The following is a 21,284-nucleotide window of genomic DNA, read 5'->3' as shown; positions in this document are numbered from 1 at the left end:
ATGACCTACTGGTAAACTCATTGAGACGATTATTTAACGCAAACTCAGCAAAGGGTGAGATGGACAATCTTACTGATTACCAGACACTAAACACCTGAGGTACTTTTCTAGACTTTGATTCAGATGCTCTGTATGACCATACAGATGTGTATAGTCTCTGGTCCAGAAGAGGAAGTGGATTACGGCATAGCAGACATCCAGATTGACGTGTTAGTTTAGGTCGTGTACCCTTTTTAATATGGGGTCTAATCAGTCCACACCTGTCAAGTTAACGGCAGAAGAATTAGTAAGCGAACGAGAAGGAATGGAAAGATGTTTTGTTAAACAAGCGAGGGATCTTGAAAGATAAAGATCTCCTTATGGATGCTGAGGCATGGTATAGAACGTCAAAAGATGTTAGGAAATTGGCATGGAAAGAGGAATGGGATAGAGATGCGCAGATATTTCTATATTGCATCAGCTCAAGAAAATGGCACCTCAGGAAGTGGCCAAGCCCATTAGGAAACAACGCCCCCCTCCTCATAAGTCGTCCCCAGAGGGTTGGACTTGTGTAGTTTGTCCCCCTGCCCACCAAACGCCCTCCCTAGCCTGCCCAGACGTCATTTCAGGTTGGGCCGCACCCAGTTCCCTTTTCCAGCCATCTTCAGTCCCAAGGCCACTGGCCTATTTGTTGCTGGAGCAGCAGAAGACACCGAGGGGGGGCAGGAAGATGACAATGATTTAACAATGATCCACCCCACCACCAACACTGTCCCTAGTAGAGGTAAACCACAGGTGCTTATTTGAGGACGTCAGGCCACACATGGCATCGCACCATTATTCCGATAGTCCCAGACAAGAACGCCCTAAATATGTGACATGGAAGCCCTAAGAGGCTGCAGTCCTTGTGAAGGAACACTGAGATATATACACCTATGAGTGACGTGTCATCAATAATTGATGTTTGATACCTTGGACCTGATGTACCGGTGCAGTGTTAAGGAAAAAGTGGGTGAAAGAGCCCTGACTGTTACCTGGTACGGTTTTCATGCTAAGCAGTGAGTTGAACGTGGTATGCGTACTCACTGGTCTTGTTTTAGTGGATGTCAATGTATTCTTACCTAGAATTGAATACATTGGGGGAGACCCCTAAACTTTGGTCTTAATCGGAATTATTGAGTATTCGATAGACCGTTCTCATGGAGGTGTATGTATATCGTGAATTCTCTCTCTGACATAATATCTCATATATAGTTTTCCCTGAAAGATGTTTTCACCCAGATTAAAGCTGGGGATTCTTTCTGGCCAGTAATGGAGCCAGGTTTGCAGTGAGGGTGTATGTACCTTATCACCCAAGTGACACTGGAAGATGTTTTATGTATAATGTACGCAGTTTTTGGTGTGAAACACCGTAGGAGAGAAAAAAAAAAAAAAAACAAAAAAAAAAAACAGGGAAGTGTTAGTTTCCATTTCAGTCCTGTGAATGAAATTCTGTGAAGTTTAGTTGTAAATGACACACGTATGTTGAAATGGAGAATTCTAGATGAGAATTGATGAGTAATTCTGAATCTAGCAACTGCACTATGTGTATTTTACCTGTCTGTGAACATAAGAAACATAAGCACTGTGTCCACGTAAGCCCACCCCATTATTCCTGTTCTGAATGTAGATTTCTTTCTGTCACTCAGTGTTTTACTCAGCCCTGGGTGGGGTATGGTATGGGGATATTATTGCAGGGTCTGACAGGAGATAGGGATACGCTGGAGGCTCGGCCCTGACCACCATCAGGTCTACCGTCGAGATGAGGGCGAGTACAGGGTCCCTAGTTACAGGGTCAGCCCAGGGGTCCCTATATAATCCGTATTCCCAGTGACAGATTGAATACCTCCTGGATGTAGATGTTTCAATACATGTCACTCCCTCCCAGGACTCTTCAGACGCCATTTTTGGCCAACACCTACTTCCTCTTTTAGCGGCTGTTTCTTATCGGTAATTATCTTTAGTGGACGTTTTAACTCAGACACTACATAGTTCATCTTTAGACGCCATTTTAGTCCAGCCGACACCCGGTTCCCCATTTTTGTTTCAGCAGCCACAGCCACTGCTCTGTTTATTGCTGACATAGCAGGGACTGCAGAGGGGGGAGACAGGGACCTGAAACACACACTCCATTTTTGGTAATATATGCAGTTTTTTCTCCATTGTGTTCCCACTCATGAACCTTAGCAGAGGTTATTGCTGATAGTCCTGTGTAAACCTTTTCCCTTCACTTTTGCATGTTTTGTTTTTGCTGTATCTAGTATACAGTCTAGACCATATAGACTGCTCACTATTAGTCCTGGTGGACAGTGAATATTTTTCTGCCTATGGCAGTTGCTGCTTAGCCTGGTTTTGAGATATTTTCACTTGTATGTTATCCTGCCTCGTGGCTTGCACAAGAGTTCCCTGATAGAGAGGGTGGAGGTTCATGTGGTCCCAAGGGGACATTGATCTTCAGGAGTTGGTATATATTAGAGTTTTCGTTGACAGCACCCAGTAATCCTTTGTGTCTTAGTTTGCAGGGTCTGACAGGAGAGAGGGATACGCTGGAGGCCCGACCCTGACCACCATCAGGTCTACCGTCGGGATGAGGGAGAGTGCAGGGCCCCCAGTTACAGGGTCAGCACAGGAGAGGTAGAGTAGATACGCTCCACTGCTTTTTCCTAGTTGTTTAGATGTAGTCAGGGGGTGCTGCTTGGTAGTTTCCAAACCCTCTTGTGCTCTTTTCTCTTTTCCCGGGGTTTTAGGGAGTCTTAGTTTTTAGAATTTCAGTGTTCTCCTGACCCCAAAGTTACATCCATTGCTCTTTCTTACAAACCTGGGTATAGTCCTTTGTATCAGGTCTCCGAGAGCCCATATGCAAACAACTACAGCTGGTAAAGACCAAGACACCCTCCTTTAAGTGGCAAGACGTATGGAGATGAATCTAGCAGCTTACAAGATCACCCCACATACAGATGAGCTACAGTCACAGTCACCTGAGTTACAGTCACAGTCACCTGAAGAGTATCATCACGTCATCTCCAGCCCAGAAGTCATTCTACATGTTTGCCATGGAAGAAGATAGCAGTCCTTTGAACACTACTCAGCCAGATTGAACACCTACCTAAAGCACCAGTTGAAGATCAGTGCCCGTATGACATCACTGCTCCCTGACAAAGTCACCATCTCTCGGTGTGGGGTCCTTAATCCTGCTGAACTTCTCCCTCTTCCAAGGGGGGAGTGTCCCACCTCTGACACCTTGGTGGAAGAGGTAGTCGACTCTGGCATAGCTGAAACTCTGGATTCGATACCCTGACTTAACACCTTTGGACCCTGACTTAACACCTTTGCGGATGGATCAAGATGTGCATCAAGAAGACGGTTCAACATGGGTATGGTGCTGGTAGCAGAAGACGCTGTGCTGATAGAGCAGTCGCTACCCGCATGCCTGTCTGTAAAGAAGCAGATGTATGTGCTCTCGCTGAAGCCTGCAAGATGGCAGCCAGCATCTACTCTGTGGAGGACAAGAGACTTGATCACTGCCAATGGAACTGTACGCCGCCATGAGGCCATAGAAGAACGGATGGAAGCTTTGCTATTGCCAGACAGAGTCGCGGTGAGCAGGGTTGAGGCCTACATTGGAGGAGTCAAGGGAAGCAGTAAGAAGTGCCCTCACTGACAGAACATCCAAAGAAGCCCCAAGACCACTTACGAGAGAAACAGTCAGTCAATCTGTGCTTTTCGAATGACCCAGATGTGAAGAAGAAAGGAAGGATGGAAAGTCTTGAGAAAACATTGTCCTGACCCTACAAGAGCAAGTCCCAGAAGAAGAAGAGGACTGAGATAGGGTGCGGCTGTGGGCTCCCGGAGACCATAGAAAGTGGCTAGTGACCTGCTTTCACTGCCATCCAAAGAGATATGGCAGGCCTTAGACACAGACCTGACTCTACACACCCCATACCAGCCACAGAATAGAGGGAAGGTTGGGAGGATGGGGCAGTGTAGAAGGCAAGGACATGAGAGTCTTCGCTTGCATTGTTCAGTGTCAGACACACCCCAGCAGGGATCACTAGGTTGAGACCCTATGAAATCCTGTTTAGAAGTACCCCCAGATACTTCAACTAAGCTTGTTGTTTGTTTAAACATGTGCCTAATACACGTTTTTGAGTTTTCTCCTCCAGATCCAACCAGATCTAGATTTCTCTCTCTTTTCTTTTTCTCTCTCTTCTTTTCCTCTCTCTTTTCCTCTCTCTTTTCTCAATCTTTTTCTCTCTCTTCCTCTCTTCTCAATCTTTCTCTCTCTTTTTCTCTCTCTCTTCTCTCACTCTTTTTCTTCGGACGAAGATCCATGTTTTCCACTACAAAGATGTCGGACCTGCCTGAGACCAGGAGATGGCTGTCTTCCCTCTTCTATCCGATACTTTGTGCCAGGACGATGATATCTAAGCATGTGGACCAAAAGACGACTGTGCATCCCACCTTTGATGATGTCCCACCATCACCGCCTAAGGACTGAGGAGCATGAGACTCTGAGAGAAACCAACCCTGATAAATATTAGCCCATTAGAGGACTACTGCCACGTTCCCCCTTCCTGAATAACGTGTGCCAGCGGAACATAGCCATGAGAATAGTCTAGAGAATACGGTCAGGATCTGGCTTCCTATGCATAGTCTGTTGGGTATCTCGGATGGGGTATCTCGTATGTGAGTGAGGTAACCATCGGCAGTAGGACAGATCAATAGACTCGGGAAAAGTAAGGAAAGACTTTTTGGCTATCTCCAAAGGGGGGACTGTTATGGACAAGATTATCATTATTATGAGTATATAGGAGTTACATGGAGATATCCATAAAGAACAAGATTTAAGATGTTGTTTGAACTGTACCCCACATATCTCTTGGCATAAGACTCAGACAGACAGTCTGGGCTATTCTTGTGACCAGTGAATCATGCTGACATTGCTTAATATAAATGAGGAACCAAGCACATTACAGTAAATTGTATATCACAGAATAAGCTGTATCTAGTTTATCCAATAGGAGACGTGTTACGTATTCTTGGCACCTAGCCAATAAGGTTATATATATTTGTAACACTTCCGGAAATAAATCAGTCTTACTTTCTATTCATATCTGAGTACGTCTCTCTGGTGTGAGTGAAAGAGAGGGTAATGCATGCTACCACGAGTGACTCATAATTTGGACTGCAGACAGTTTAAGAGAGATGCATGATTAGATTGCATCAACCTAAGGGGTGCTTCACACACAGCGAGCTCGCTGCCGAGATCGCTGCTGAGTCACGCTTTTTGTGACGCAGCAGTGACCTCATTAGCGATCTCGCTGTGTGTGACACTGAGCAGCGATCTGGCCCCTGCTGCGAGATCGCTGCTCGTTACACACAGCCCTGGTTCGTTTTCTTCAAAGCCGCTCTCCTGCTGTGACACACAGATCGCTGTGTGTGACAGCAAGAGAGCGACAAATGAAGCGAGCAGGGAGCAGGAGCCGGCGTCTGACAGCTGAGGTAAGTTGTATCCAAGATAAACATCGGGTAACCAAGGTGGTTACCCGATATTTACCTTAGTTACCAGCCTCTGCAGCTCTCACGCTGCCTGTGCTGCCGGCTCCGGCTCTCTGCACATGTAGCTGCTGTACACATCGGGTTAATTAACCCGATGTGTACAGCAGCTAGGAGAGCAAGGAGCCAGCGCTAAGCAGTGTGCGCGGCTCCCTGCTCTCTGCACATGTAGCTGCATTACACATCGGGTTAATTAACCCGATGTGTACTGTAGCTAGGAGAGCAAGGAGCCAGCGCTCAGTGTGCGCGGCTCCCTGCTCCCTGCTCACACTGGTAACTAATGTAAACATCGGGTAACCATACCCGATGTTTACCTTAGTTACCAGTCTCCGCAGCTTCCAGACGGCGGCTCCGTGCAAGCGCAGCGTCGCTTGCACGTCGCTGCTGGCTGGGGGCTGTTCACTGGTCGCTGGTGAGATCTGCCTGTTTGACAGCTCACCAGCGACCATGTAGCGATGCAGCAGCGATCCTGACCAGGTCAGATCGCTGGTCGGATCGCTGCTGCATCGCTAAGTGTGAAGGTACCCTTAATTACGGCCTTATCATAGGGAAAGACACAACAAAAAGCACTCCAAGGTTTCTTCAGTAAGGAACTTACTGCCCATGCTTTTACATGTGTTTGTACAGATGTAATCTAGTATCTATGATTAAGGGCGCAAGAAACACCAGAAACGCACCAGAAGAACGCCTTTCACAAGCTGAGAAAGCTGTTTTTAAACATATCTGAAAAAAGTAACTTATTACATGGTAGTATCCTCATATTTTTTCATTTGGGAATATTTTTTCTGCATTTTAATGCATGGGGCTGCAGCCTATAGGAGGACTACACTTTATAAGTGGAGAAGGACTTCCAAACCATTTGAGGAGAGTCTTATCTGGACTTTTGTCTCTTTTTTTCTATAGCTTGTCTTTTTTAATCTGGTATGGTGTGGTGTCATGTCCAAGGATTTCTGATGCTTGTAGTTCTTGTTGCTTTGTGCGGTTGTGGAGTTTACACCAGTGATCTTTTGTAGTTTACTTCCTGCTCTTGTTTTCTTCTTGAATCTCTTATTATCCTATCCTGTGTGTGTGTGTGTGTGTGTGCGTCAGAATTTATGGTTTTCCATTGCCTGTCTACATCTATGTTTACTGTGTTTAACATCACACTCCCGCCGCTTCCTTCCCTAGTGGGAGGGGAAGGGGGGAAATCAGTCTAGGTCTGGTCAGGACCGGGCCTGGAACGTGACTCGGGCATCTCCACCATTAGGAGTACACCTGAGATTAGGGATAGCATAGGGCCCCCTAGCATGAGGGAAACCATAGGGACCCCTGTTACGAGGGGGACCCGGGGAAGCGTGCCAAGATGGGAAATGGACTGCTTCCGCCGGTCAAGGTCCACTGTGCGGTGTAAGGGACCGCCGCTATGGTGGGTGAAGAGTGAGCGGGTTGCTGCTAGCGATCGTCTGGAATGTCACAGACGATCTATGTACACCGATCTGCCCTAACCCCTGAGGGTTGTATGGCACAGATCTCACGGCTCGGTGTACCTGTTGCACGGGGAAGCACAGAGGTGCCCACGCACGTGTGCCAGTGGAAGTCACGAGAATATGGCACGAGGGTAGCACAGAGGTGCCCACGCACGTGTGCTTTCAATAACCAGGTGAGTCCAATGGAGACTTGAGGAGCTCACCTGGGACAGGAACACGGCCTGTTGACGGGGGTACTGCCGGAGCAGCAAGGCAGGAACACGGCCTGCAAACGAGGTACTGCCGGAGCAGCAAGGGCCAAGCCCACAAGAGACAGAAATGCCTGAGCAGTGGCGTGGCAGCACGCTGCCAGACATCCAAACATAGAAGGACGGTCGCGCGCCGCCATGATGGCAGGGGGAGCTTTTAAGGAGGTGCAGCTCCACCCGAGGGCGGGCGCGAGGCGGAGATGACGGACTTGACCCAATCAGGGTCCACGACGTCCCAGCCTGGCCAGTCAGGATTCACCACGTCACCAGCCTTGTCATCCAGCCGTGTGACGTCAGTGAGCGAATCAGGACCCACCACGCATTGCACATGCTCACCTTCCTGCCTCTGGGAAATAGAGGCGGGATCCTCGGTCTCACAATGTGCAGAGATAACGGGAATCTCACTGCTTCCCTGAGCAGTAAACCTCTGCACATTGCGCAGCCTCGCAGACCTTCGGGGCCGCTGAGCAGGAGAGTCTGCGGCAGGCCAGGAATGGGAGACCGCTTCACTCCTTGTAACAGGAGAACCACTAGGTGTCACCCTTCTGCTGCCTCTCTGAGAAGGTATCTCCTGCACACTGCGCAGTCTGGCAGACCTTCGGCGCTGCTGAGCAGGAGTGCTCGTGGCAGGCAAGGAATGGGAGACTGCCTCAGTCCTTGCCTCAGGAGAGCCACGAGATGTAACATTACCCCCCCGTCTAGGCCCCCCCCCCTGTCCGTGCTCGAAGGCCGCTATCAAACCCGGGGCGCGGATATGATCCTCCAACTCCCAGGATCTATGCTCCGGACCACGGCCGGCCACTCCACGAGGTAGTACCTCTTGCCCTGTATGACTTTTGTCTCCACAAGTTTTGCCACCTCAGGGTCGTCGGACGGGGAGTCGGTTTGAGCCGGCAGGGACCCCGAGAATTTATTAAGTCGTACGGGTTTCAGGAGGGACACGTGAAAGGTGTTGGCTATAGCCCAGCGTGGAGGGAGCTGGAGTCGATATGCCACTGGGTTTACCTGCTGTAGTACTTTAAACGGACCCAGATACCTAGGGGCGAATTTGGCTGCCTGTACCCGTAGGTTAACATTCTTAGAGGACAGCCATACTAGGTCACCAGGGGCGAAGGATGGTGCAGGGCGGCGGCGAACATCAGCCGTTGTCACCATCCGGTCTTTGGCCCTTTTAAGAGCCTCTTGGGTGTCATCCCAGATCTCCCGGGCCTTGGTTGCCCAATCCTCCACTCTAGTATCGGGTGACGTAATGGGCATCGGAACCGGGATTCTGGGATGTTGTCCATTATTGAGTAGGAACGGAGTCTGGCCAGAGGATTCATGGACCGAATTGTTAATGGCAAATTCGGCCCAAGGAAGGAGGTTAGCCCAGTTGTAGTGGTGCGCGGATATAAAATGGCGGAGGTAAGTTACCAAGGTCTGATTAGTCCTCTCCACTAGTCCATTGGTCTCGGGATGGTATGCGGAGGAGATGTTCAGCTCTATCTGCAGGAGCTTACAGAGCTCTCTCCAGAAGCGAGACGCGAACTGGGGACCCCGGTCGCTCACCACCTTGTCAGGCATGCCATGCAACCTAAATACATGCCGAATGAACAAGGTGGCGAGAGCACGTGACGTCGGGAGTCGTGGGAGAGGCACCAAGTGGACCATTTTAGAGAAGTGGTCCGTGATGACCCATACGACCCTGTGCCCTGCTGACTTGGGCAGATCTCCCAGGAAGTCCATCCCTACCACTTCCCAGGGACGATCCGGCACTGGCAGTGGGTGAAGAAGACCTGCCGGTCTCTGCCGGGACGGCTTATTCCGAGCACACGACATACAGGCTCCCACATATTCCTGTATGTCCTGGGGTAGTCTCGGCCACCAATAATGCCTGGTCACCAGGTCTCTGGTCCTTTTGACCCCGAAGTGACCCCCGACCTTGGAGGCATGGGCCCACGATAGCACCTCGTTCCGTAGTTCAGGGGGAACGAGGGTTTTGCCAGGTGGCACCTGGTCCAAAGAAGTGGAAGTGACCATCCTCAAGCTGTCCGGGGGTAGTATAAGACGAGGCTCCTCCTCGTCCTCCTCCAACACAACCATACAACGTGACAAGGCATCGGCCCGTACGTTCTTCTCACCGGCCAGGTGGCGGATAATAAAGCGGAACTGGGAGAAGAATAAAGACCAACGGGCCTGCCTTGGGTTCAGGCTTTGTGCTGTCTGGAGGTATGTGAGGTTTTTGTGGTCAGAAAAAACCTCAAATGGATGCTTCGCACCCTCCAGGAGATGCCGCCATTCCTGGAATGCTAGTTTCATCGCCAGTAACTCCCTATCCCCTATGGAGTAGTTCCTCTCGGCCGGAGAAAAGGTCTTGGAGAAAAAGAAACACGGATGTTTCCTTCCTCGTTCGTTTTTCTGGTACAGGACTGCACCTGCACCGACCGAAGAGGCGTCTACCTCCAGTAGGAAGGGTTTGGAGATGTCTGGACGATGAAGGATGGGAGCTCTGGAGAAGTGAGTTTTGAGGGTGTGAAATGCCTCTACCGTTTCCCGTGTCCATGCTTTGGGATTAGCGCCCTTGCGGGTAAGGGCAATGATGGGTGCTGCCACCGTCGAGAAGTTGGGAATGAACTGGCGATAATAATTGATAAACCCCAAGAATCGCTGGATCGCCTTCAGCGAGCGGGGCTCAGGCCAGTTCATCACTGTCTCCAACTTCCCCGGATCCATTGCTAACCCCTGACTGGACACTATGTACCCCAGGAACGGCAAGGATTCCTGTTCAAAAACGCACTTTTCCAGCTTAGCATATAACGAATGGGTGCGGAGCCTCTTAAGTACTCGGATGACATCCCTCCGATGGGTGGTAAGATCGGGGGAGAAGATAAGAATGTCATCCAGGTATGCAACCACGGAAAGATACAAATCCCGGAAAATGTCATTCACAAAGTCTTGAAATACGGCGGGGGCATTGCAGAGTCCGAAGGGCATTACTAGATACTCGTAGTGACCGTCCCTGGTGTTAAAGGCGGTCTTCCACTCATCGCCCTTTCGGACTCGCACTAGATTATACGCCCCGCGTAGATCCAGCTTTGTGAAGACCTTTGCCCCGCGGAATCGATCAAATAGCTCAGTAATGAGGGGCAAAGGGTATTTGTTCTTGATTGTGATTGCATTTAATCCCCTGTAATCGATACAGGGGCGCAGATCCCCTTCCTTCTGCACAAAAAAGAACCCTGCACCAGCCGGTGAAATAGACTTGCGAATGAACCCCTTCGCCAGGCTGTCCTGAATATATTTGGACATAGCCTCCGTCTCTGGAGCAGAGAGTGGATACACTCTGCCCCTAGGGGGCTCGGAGCCTGGCTTCAGGTCTATTCGGCAATCATATGGCCGGTGGGGAGGAAGAGTATCTGCGGCCCTTTTGGAAAAGACATCCCTGTAGGCCTCATAAGGTGTCGGTAAACCCGGCCCCTCAGTATTCCCTGAGGACCCAACCGACCTAATGGTAGCGGGTGGTTCGGTAGTCACGAGGTGCTCTCTACAGGATCCTGCCCAGGATGAGATCTCCCCTGTTGCCCAGTTGAGTATAGGAGCATGCTGTCTCAACCAGGGAAGACCCAGTAGGATCTCATCCGTCCCCCCTGGAAGCACCAGGAAGGACACCTGCTCATGGTGTCCCGGTGGTACATCCATCCTGAGAGGGATGGTGATCTGGGTGATAGGATCGAGTAGTATGGACCCGTCGACTACCCGGACCCTGAGTGGCTTGGGCAACAGAACCAGGGGAACTGAGTATCGGGTTGCCAGGGAGGTCGAGATGAAATTGCCTTCAGCGCCTGAGTCCAAGCAAGCCAGGGCAGAGAAGAGAGTAGTGCCGAACTGCAACTGGGCGCTGATAGTCAACCTAGAGGGAGAAGTAGTGTCTAGAGTCCCCCCTCTGATAGAAACTAGACGCTGTCTTTTCCCGACGGTTTGGGACATAGGGTAGCTATGTGTCCCCTCTGCCCACAGGAAAAGCAGATGACACAAGACCGAGAACCTGGGGCAGAGGAGACCACCTTGGACACTTCCATTGACTCCACGGAGTCACCTACAGGACTGGCTGGGGGACCTGTCTGATGGAAGACGGGAGTCAGACGCTTTTTAGGCCGAGAAGACGTGGGTGCTGAAGAGACCTCGAGCCTTCGCTCCGCCTGGCGGATGTCTATGCGAGAGGCAACCTGAATCAAGGACTCTAAAGTGGCAGGCACCTCACGTGTGGCCAGTGCGTCTTTGACAAACCCTGCCAGGCCCTCCCAAAACACAGGGACAAGGACCTTATCCGGCCAGTCCAGCTCTGCGGCCAGTGTCCTAAAGTGTACAGCAAAGTCCCCGACTGAAGCAGACCCTTGCCGAAGTCGTAGGAGGCGCAGCGCGGAATCGTGGGTGACTTGAGGCCCGAGGAACACCATTCTCATGGCCCCAAGATAAGCTGCTAAGTTATTCACCACACGATCTCCGCGCTCCCACAACGGCGTGGACCACTTCAGCGCTCTCCCTGTGAGCAGGGACTGGACGAAGGCTACCTTCGCCTTCTCGGTAGCGTAAAGAGTCGCGGACAGCTCTAAGTAGGTGGTAACCTGGTTTATAAACCCACGGCACTCAGAGCTGTTGCCGCTAAAGCGCTCTGGAAGCGCAAGGCGAGGAGACCTTCCGCCCAATAGCACAGCCTGGGTAGCCGCCTGGGTGGCGACTGTCGTCAGAGTAGTCTTATCGGAGGAAGACTGCTCCACTGCTGCCAATCGTGACTCCAACTGCTGCACATAACGCAGCAACTGCTGCTGCTCTTCAGCCATAGCCAGACCTTTGGTGCGACCGTAATGTTACGAGGGGGACCCGGGGAAGCGTGCCAAGATGGGAAATGGACTGCTTCCGCCGGTCAAGGTCCACTGTGCGGTGTAAGGGACCGCCGCTATGGTGGGTGAAGAGTGAGCGGGTTGCTGCTAGCGATCGTCTGGAATGTCACAGACGATCTATGTACACCGATCTGCCCTAACCCCTGAGGGTTGTATGGCACAGATCTCACGGCTCAGTGTACCTGTTGCACGGGGAAGCACAGAGGTGCCCACGCACGTGTGCCAGTGGAAGTCACGAGAATATGGCACGAGGGTAGCACAGAGGTGCCCACGCACGTGTGCTTTCAATAACCAGGTGAGTCCAATGGAGACTTGAGGAGCTCACCTGGGACAGGAACACGGCCTGTTGACGGGGGTACTGCCGGAGCAGCAAGGCAGGAACACGGCCTGCAAACGAGGTACTGCCGGAGCAGCAAGGGCCAAGCCCACAAGAGACAGAAATGCCTGAGCAGTGGCGTGGCAGCACGCTGCCAAACATCCAAACATAGAAGGACGGTCGCGCGCCGCCATGATGGCAGGGGGAGCTTTTAAGGAGGTGCAGCTCGACCCGAGGGCGGGCGCGAGGCGGAGATGACGGACTTGACCCAATCAGGGTCCACGACGTCCCAGCCTGGCCAGTCAGGATTCACCACGTCACCAGCCTTGTCATCCAGCCGTGTGACGTCAGTGAGCGAATCAGGACCCACCACGCATTGCACATGCTCACCTTCTTGCCTCTGGGAAATAGAGGCGGGATCCTCGGTCTCACAATGTGCAGAGATAACGGGAATCTCACTGCTTCCCTGAGCAGTAAACCTCTGCACATTGCGCAGCCTCGCAGACCTTCGGGGCTGCTGAGCAGGAGAGTCTGCGGCAGGCCAGGAATGGGAGACCGCTTCACTCCTTGTAACAGGAGAACCACTAGGTGTCACCCTTCTGCTGCCTCTCTGAGAAGGTATCTCCTGCACACTGCGCAGTCTGGCAGACCTTCGGCGCTGCTGAGCAGGAGTGCTCGTGGCAGGCAAGGAATGGGAGACTGCCTCAGTCCTTGCCTCAGGAGAGCCACGAGATGTAACAGACCCCTATCCCTCATTATCCAACAATTCACATTGTGACAGTATGCTTTACCTTTGCTCATTATCAAAAATTGGGGAGGGGGGGAACCTAAGTCATTTTTCTTATTAATTATTAAAAATATTAATTTCTTGAATGCATTACATTTTGGATTCATGGCACAAAGGTGTCATCCATTTCCTGTAAGGGTTTTCACGGACCCACAGACTCTTATTGGCCCTTTTTATCTGTGCTGTCTGTGTGTATCACACGTGTGATTCACATGGATGCACAGTCTGTGTCAAAACACAGCGGCGTGAACATCAACATAGATTTTAATGAGTATGCATGTGAACATTTCTCAAGTGAAAATGGACGCAAGAAGTATTGGAAACATGGTCGTGTGAAGGGGCCTAACAGAGATGAGCAGATCATTTGAAAGTGAAATTCATTGACTTTGCTGAATTTTCCCTAAAAATTTGATTCATGGCAAATAAATTCTCACAAATAATTAACACTGTCATCCCAGAGCCTGTTTTCACCTTCATCACCGGGCTATTTTTTCCCAATTCTGACCAGTGTCACTTTATGCGGTTATACCTCTCGAACGCTTCAACGGATCCCAGTGATTTTGAGATTGTTTTTTCCTGACATATTGCACTTCATGATAGTGGTAAATTTAGGCCGATATTTTTTGTGTTTATATGAGAAAATATCAAAACTTTGGCTGCAATTTTGAAAATTACGCAATTTTCAAACTTTAAATTTGTATGCCTTTAAACCAGATAATTTGATAAATTGATTTTTTTTTGTTATACAATTAGAAAGATTAAAATTTTATCAGCAATTTCTCATTTTTCGAAAACAACATATACACAATCTATTTTTTGAAGGACTACATCACATGGTGACAGAAAATACTCAAAACTAACACCATTCTAAAAACTGCACCCCTGAAATAGCTGAAAACCACATCTAAGAATTTTATTAATGCTTTACATGCTTCACAGGAATTAAGGCAATTAATTAAAAGGGAAGGAGCATTATTGAAAAGGAAGAAACACCATTTGAATTTTGGAACACAAAACCATCTGGAATCAATAGCGGACTTCATGTCGTATTTAGAGAACCCTGGCCCTGATGTGCCTAAAAAGTGCAAAGCCCTCACAAGTGACCCCATTTTGGAAACTGCACTTTCGAGCAATTAATCTACGGTATTAGGCCTGTTTCACACGTCAGTAAAAAACGCAGATGTTTTTCACTGATGTGTAAAAAACGCATATGTCCCTCCATGTGCCGTGATTCACGGCACACGTAGGTTGTCCATGTTCAATCCGTGATCCATGATTGCACATGGAGATAAAACTCACCTGTCCCCACTCCTGCTGTCCGTGGTGCTGAAGTCTCCCGGATGCTGCCTCTGGCCGCCGCTGTGTCACCTCTGCAGCTACTTCTGGGTCGGCTGTGCCTGCATATGCATGACCTTAATTAGCCGGCCAGGAAGCAGCACCCAGCAGGGCCATAGACAGTGTCATTGGAGAAGGTGAGAATAAAAATAATTTTATTTTCAATTTCCGGGTTTTTCTAGTACATGTTTCATGGATCACACTATTGTGTGGTCCGTGGGACATTAGTGATGCCAGAAGAAAAATGGACATGTCTCCGTGCGGAGCACACGGACACGCGTGTGCGCCACACTGAGACACGGTCAGTGAAAAATCACTGATGTGTGCACAGACCCATTGATTTTATTGGGTCTGCGTATATGTCCATGATTCTGGCACATATAAAAACTGTCACATATGTACCAGAATCACTGACGTGTGAAAGAGGCCTTTGTGAGCATTTTAACCGTCAGGTGCTTTACAGAATTGGATAATAGTGCACTGAGTAAATGAAAATTGCTTTGGTCCCACGTTTTTAATTCAATCGCCTTTGTACTACTGGTAGTAGCCCCATATATTTAGAGATGATGTTCCTGGGTTTTTTTTGTGGATTGAGTTGAAGCTTTGCGCATGATGATGAGGGATTATTTTTTGCAGGACAAGATGACGTCTCGACTATACCCTTTTATTCATGTGCAGCTTTTTGATTGCGTTTTATTCCACTTATTTTTCGTCGGTATGATTAAAAAGCATAGTTTTTTGCCATGTTTGTTTACTTATTTTTTACAGTGTTCACTGAAAGGGTTAACTAGTGGCTTTGGATGCTGGATTCTTTTGCTTTCTATTGTTGAACCTTCTCCACCAACACCACATATGGCATCACCTGCTCCAGAGCTAACTAAAGAAATATCTGACATTGCCCCCCAAAAATCTTTTGGATACACCTCATCTGCCCTGTACATTGCTGATGCAAGCATCCTCCTCCGTTGACCTAACTATGTTGCCAACCCTGTCTGTCCACTACAGAATCATCATCATCCTCTTCATGGTTATCCATAAATTTGCTGACAGGTACCTCTGTTTGTGAAATGGCCTTGCTCCTTTGTACCTCTACCTGAATCTCACCCAGAGTTTTGCTGGGGCTCAGGGTTCTACTACCATAGACAGTGTTTCTACCACCTCATCTCATAGAGCCTGCAACACAAAGTAATATTAGGCTATGTGCCCACGGGACTATGTACCCACGGATTTTGCCACAGAAAACTTGCGGATTTATCTGGATTTTCTAGATAAATCCGCAGGTTTTAGCAAGCACAGACACTCCCCATGTTATCCTATGGGACATGGGGAGTGCTGTGTCCATGTTGTGGTATGTGCGGCTGCTGAATATGCTGCGGATGTCCCGCAGCTGCACGTAACTGCATGTCAATTATTCCTGCAGAATTACCTGCGGAAATCCCGCCTCTCCATCTCCTCCAGCAACATGTCTTATGAGTACAAAGACTGAACGGAGCCCACAGCGGAGCCATGGGCAAAGTGACCCATGACTCACTTTGGAGGGCAACGAGGGGTTAACAGTGGGTTAGAAGGAAAGTGCGGGCTACAGAGTGGTCAAAAGTTTATGGAGGTGGGTTCTGGAAGCAAGGGGGGGTGGTTGGAATAGGTGGGGGTATATAGAGTAAAGGGGGGGGGGACTGCCACTTCGGCGCGTGTGGCACCAGGAAAAGTGCCGCCCTCCTGCCCTTGTGATGGTTTTAGGCTGTTGGGGAATAATATGTTGCATTTAATAATTGTGTTTGTCATTTCGGCCGGCGGTGGTGAGGGGGGTTCTTGGAGTCGGTGGTAAAATGGTGGTGGGGGGTTATACGTGAGGGGGACGGTAACCCCATGCTTTTCTCCTTTTGGAATGGTAATTTTCTGGCAGACTTTGGGGCTCTCCAGGGTGGGGTCCCCTGAGAGTCGGTGTTAGGGAAATGTTTTCCGGCAAGTGGTGTCCCTGAGCTGGTGGTTGCGGCTGAGGGCAATGCCGGATGGTCTTACCAATATTATTGGATTGTCCGCCAGATTGTTTTGGGGCTCCAAGATCCCTCCTCGCTAAAAGAGAAATTATTTACGGTTGTTTTGTTAATAAAGGCCGATTTGGCCAATTTATCCAAGCTGGTGTCCTGTGTTTATTGGGGAAGGGGAGAACTTATGGGAAAATGGTTAAAGTTAGGAGGGAGGGGGAGTTTGGTTAAAGCCGGGGAGGACGCATCTTCAATAGTGCAGTCAAGGATATTTATTTCTTCCAAAATATCAAATTGAAGAAGTTTTTTTGGTGCAGTATGTTCCTTAGCCTCTAGGGTGCTGTGGGTTACAGGACTTTAGGGATGAATAGACACAGGTGGTATTGATGGTTTAGAAATTCAGATATGTACAATATTAACTGTTATGGCAGCAGAGGAAGTGAGCGGAACGATGATTCCAGATAATGGTCTTGCTGTCAGAGGCAACATTATCATACTGTGGTTGAGATGAGGTAAAACAGATATTCCATAAATCAACAGACATCTTATATTTAAGGTGAAGAAAAAAAAGGCCAAAGCCACTTGACTTTTTACAAAATAAAAAGGGATTAGAAAATGCAGGTAAAATCATATTTGGATAGCCAACACCTGCAACTGGCCACCGTATTCAGGTGAAGTGTGTATACTTCTTATATTGGGCTATGTGCACACGTTGCGTACTGTCCCTGCAGAAATTTCTGCAGCGATTTGAACAGCACACGTGCACTTCAAATCGCTGCAGAAACAGTCCGTAATGAAAAAAAAAAAGCCGATTTCATACGCTCTGAGTGCAGCCCCTCCCATAGACAGAGCAGGAGCTGCAGGCAGAGTGCAGGAAAGAAGTGACATGTCACTTCTTAGAACGCGCGCTTCGGGCAGCAGCCGAAGCGCTGCGCTCTAATACGCCACATGCGCACGGCTCCTACATAATCTTCATAGATTATGCTGGGGACGCAGGATGCATGCAGTTACGCTGCGGTGCAGATCGCAGCGTAACTGCATGCAATTACACAACGTGCGCACATAGCCTAAGACTACTGGATCAATAAAGGGGGTTCAAAAACTATTTTTAATATTGCTCACACTTTGGTAGGTAAACACGTGTTTACATTTCAGCATTAGGGAGATTTATCTTTAAAAAAAATTGCGTCCCAAAACACAGCGATCATATTTTTATTTACAAACAGGAACAAGTCTTGAATTCAGTATTTGGATTTTGTTTCAAAACCTGCAAAGATTGGTTTAATACTAAAGCGGGCTTTACACACTGCGATATCGGTCCCGATATCGCTAGTGTGGGTTCCCGCCCCCATCTGTTGCGCGACACGGGCAAATCGCTGCCCGTGCCGCACAACATCGCCCAGACCAGTCACACATACTTACCTGCCCGGCGACGTCGCTGTGAACGGCGAACCGCCTCCTTTCTAAGGGGGCGGTCCGTGTGGCGTCACAGCGACGTCACTGAACGGCCGCCCAATAGCAGCGGAGGGGCGGAGCTGAGCGGGACGTAACATCCCGCCCACCTCCTTCCTTCCGCATAGCGGCCGGGAGGCAGGTAAGGAGAGCTTCCTCGTTCCTGCGGTGTCACACGGAGCGATGTGTGCTGCCGCAGGAACGAGGAACAACCTCGTTACTGCTGCAGTAACGATTTTTGAGAATGGACCCCCATGTCACCGATGAGCGATTTTGCACGTTTTTGCAACGATGCAAAATCGCTCATCAGTGTCACACGCAACGGCATCGCTAATGTGGCCGGATGTGCGTCACCAATTCCGTGACCCCAACGAGTTCGCATTAGCGATGTCGTAGCGTGTAAAGCCCCCTTTACTTTGCTTGCTGGCTCTATGTGATTACAAACAAAAAAAACAGATGTTAAGGTGCTGCTGCTTATCACAGATGTATAATTCACAGCCACATACTGAGTGGTGATGACGAGATTCTACAACAGTTCCCTGTATATCACTTGAATTTTGGATTTCTGTTCACAGACTGAGATTATCACTCCCATTTTCAATTTGGTACATCCGCACTGAAGTAGTACACCACAATCATATTAGGCCTTTACCTATCCCTAACCTGTGTGCTCTGAACTCCTATCCCTACACAGTACAAGCTAAAAATGGTGTTGCTTGGCCGGAGCCTATGTTTTATACTGCTTGTGATCAAGCCCTGATTGGCTGTGCTACACTATATGATTGGATTACTGCGGGGCATTATGGTGAAGCCCGTGCTGTGGCATCTGACGCCATTAGCCCACTCAGTGAGTGTGTTGAACATAAATCGAACCCCGCCTGATAAAAGACATACTTTACTATAACAATAATGAAAAGTATAAATACACATAATGCTGATTAGATACAGTAAAGCGGGCTTTACACGCTGCGACATCGCTAATGCGGAGTCGTTGGGGTCACGGAATTCGTGACGCACATCCGGCCGCATTAGCGATGCCGTTGCGTGTGACACCGATAAGCGATTTTGCATCGTTGCAAAAACGTGCAAAATCGCTAATCGGCGACACGGGGGTCCATTCTCAAATCTCGTTACTGCAGCAGTAACGAGGTTGTTCCTCGTTCCTGCGGCAGCACACATCGCTGCGTGTGACGCCGCAGGAACGAGGAAGCTCCCCTTACCTGCCTCCCGGCCGCTATGAGGAAGGAAGGAGGTGGGCGGGATGTTACGTCCCGCTCAGCTCCGCCCCTCCGCTGTTATTGGGCGGCGGTTCAGTGACGTCGCTGTGACGCCGCACGGACCGCCCCCTTAGAAAGGAGGCGGTTCGCCCGTCACAGCAACGTCGCCGGACAGGTATGTATGTGTGACGGCTGTTGTGCGACACGGGCAGCGATTTGCCCGTGTCGCGCAACAGATGGGAGCGGGTACCCACACTAGCGATATCGGGACCGATATCGCAGTGTGTAAAGTAACCTTTAGGGTATGTGCGCACGTTGCTTTTTACCTGCTTTTTACCTGCTTTTTTGCTGCTTTTTCTTCTGCGCTGTTTAATGCCAAAATGGATGTGTTCTTCTATACAAGCAAAGTCTATGGGAATTTGGGTTTCTTGTTCACACTATGTTGTTCAAAATGCTGCCTTTTTGTGGCAGAACTTTGGTCAAAAACTCAGCTTTGCAGTGCAAAACCCAAATGGCAAAAACAATTGACATGTTGCTTCTTTGAAAAGCTGAGTTTTTGACCAAAGTTCTGCCTCAAAAAGGCAGCATTTTGAACAACATAGTGTGAACAAGAAACCCAAATTCCCATAGACTTTGCTTGAATAGAAGAACACATCCATTTTGGCATTAAACAGCGCAAAAGAAAAAGCAGCAAAAAAGCAGGTAAAAAGCAGGTAAAAAGCAACGTGCGCACATACCCTAATGGCTGGTAAAAAGTTCAGAAACCAACCCAGTGCACTCTAGGGTTTGTCTTTGCTATGAACATGCATAGACCGCCTACTGAGGACATACCTGAATATGTTTGTTTGTTTTTTGCCTTTAGTCATTATCTGGCGCCTACATGTATGAAGATTTCTACTGACAGGCAGTGTGGCATCTATGTATCACTGAGCATATGTGATCTATCTTTTTCCTCAAGCCTTTTGATGTGTTTCTATCAACTGCTTCACAAGCCTTCTGATGAACCACTAGGTATAATGAGGTTATGGTGGACCGGTAGCTATGTGCTTCGTTTATTTTTTATTTTAGATTTTTTTGGATATAGGGGTCTTGTATCTGTGACTGATATTTTTGTTATTCTACAAACTAATTGCTGGCAGTCACTTATTGTTGGGGTTCGTTGCTGGAATATGTGTATATCCATTTATGTATGTGATGTTAATTTTTCGCAGTTGGAGTATTTTCATGTTTGTTTTGTATCTGCACTTTTTTTTTTTCTTCTGGGATATTCATTCCTTGACACCTTTATTGAGCCATAGGCTGCACTACCTGTCCCGATTGAGGGTGTGATTTGATGATTGGGGTGCAGAAGGGATTCCAAAGATGAGATGATGATAGTCTTTCTTGAATTGTAACTTTAGGATGCCAACCTCCGCGGTCAGAGATATAAGGAGTTGGGACATAAAAGGGTGAGTGCAGTGTTATTTCCTTTACTATTGTGCTATAGTCACCATATTTTCCAATATCTTTATCTCTTGGATTTTGTTTTGACTTGGTAAAGGTGTTGGTTTATAAGTATAACCTTTTTTAACATCTATTACTTTACCTAATCAGACTTATATTGTGCATTTTTACTTTTAATTCTTCTTCTTCTTCTTCTTTTTATTATTATTATTATTATTATTATTATTATAAACTGCATCTTTTATATGGGGATTTCTATTTATGTTAGACAGGTTTTTTAAATCCTCAGAAGATATTGTTCATTGTTAGCTTGCTCACTGAGTGCAGCATGTGTGAAATGGCGGTGGAAACTTTTTATTTTTCACGATCCATGTGATAGTGATTGGCGATACCAAACTGTAAAGTCTATGTTAGTGTTTGGGTTCAGCCATCTAGATAATAAATAAAAAGTAAAAAAAAAAAAGGAAAATAGAAATAAAAAAAGGAGAATTATATTTAACAAGTCTCCCGCGCGGCTATCAGACTGCTTCCAGTCTGCTTATTACATTTCATGCATATTCACTACATCCCCTGCCCACCGT

At 48.4% G+C, this 21,284-nt stretch overlaps 1 protein-coding gene across 3 annotated transcripts in view; it reads right to left on the bottom strand.

Annotated features, from left to right (window-relative positions):
- The window catches only part of ABCG4 (ATP binding cassette subfamily G member 4), a 181,169-nt gene that overhangs the window by 109,739 nt on the left and 50,146 nt on the right, over positions 1–21,284 (bottom strand). The window lies entirely within an intron of this gene.

This window comes from Anomaloglossus baeobatrachus, chromosome 11, assembly GCF_048569485.1.
Source record: "Anomaloglossus baeobatrachus isolate aAnoBae1 chromosome 11, aAnoBae1.hap1, whole genome shotgun sequence".
Lineage (NCBI taxonomy): Eukaryota > Metazoa > Chordata > Amphibia > Anura > Aromobatidae > Anomaloglossus > Anomaloglossus baeobatrachus.
The sequence above is the reverse complement of the archived record's forward strand: the minus strand, read 5'-3'. Positions and strand labels throughout refer to the sequence as shown.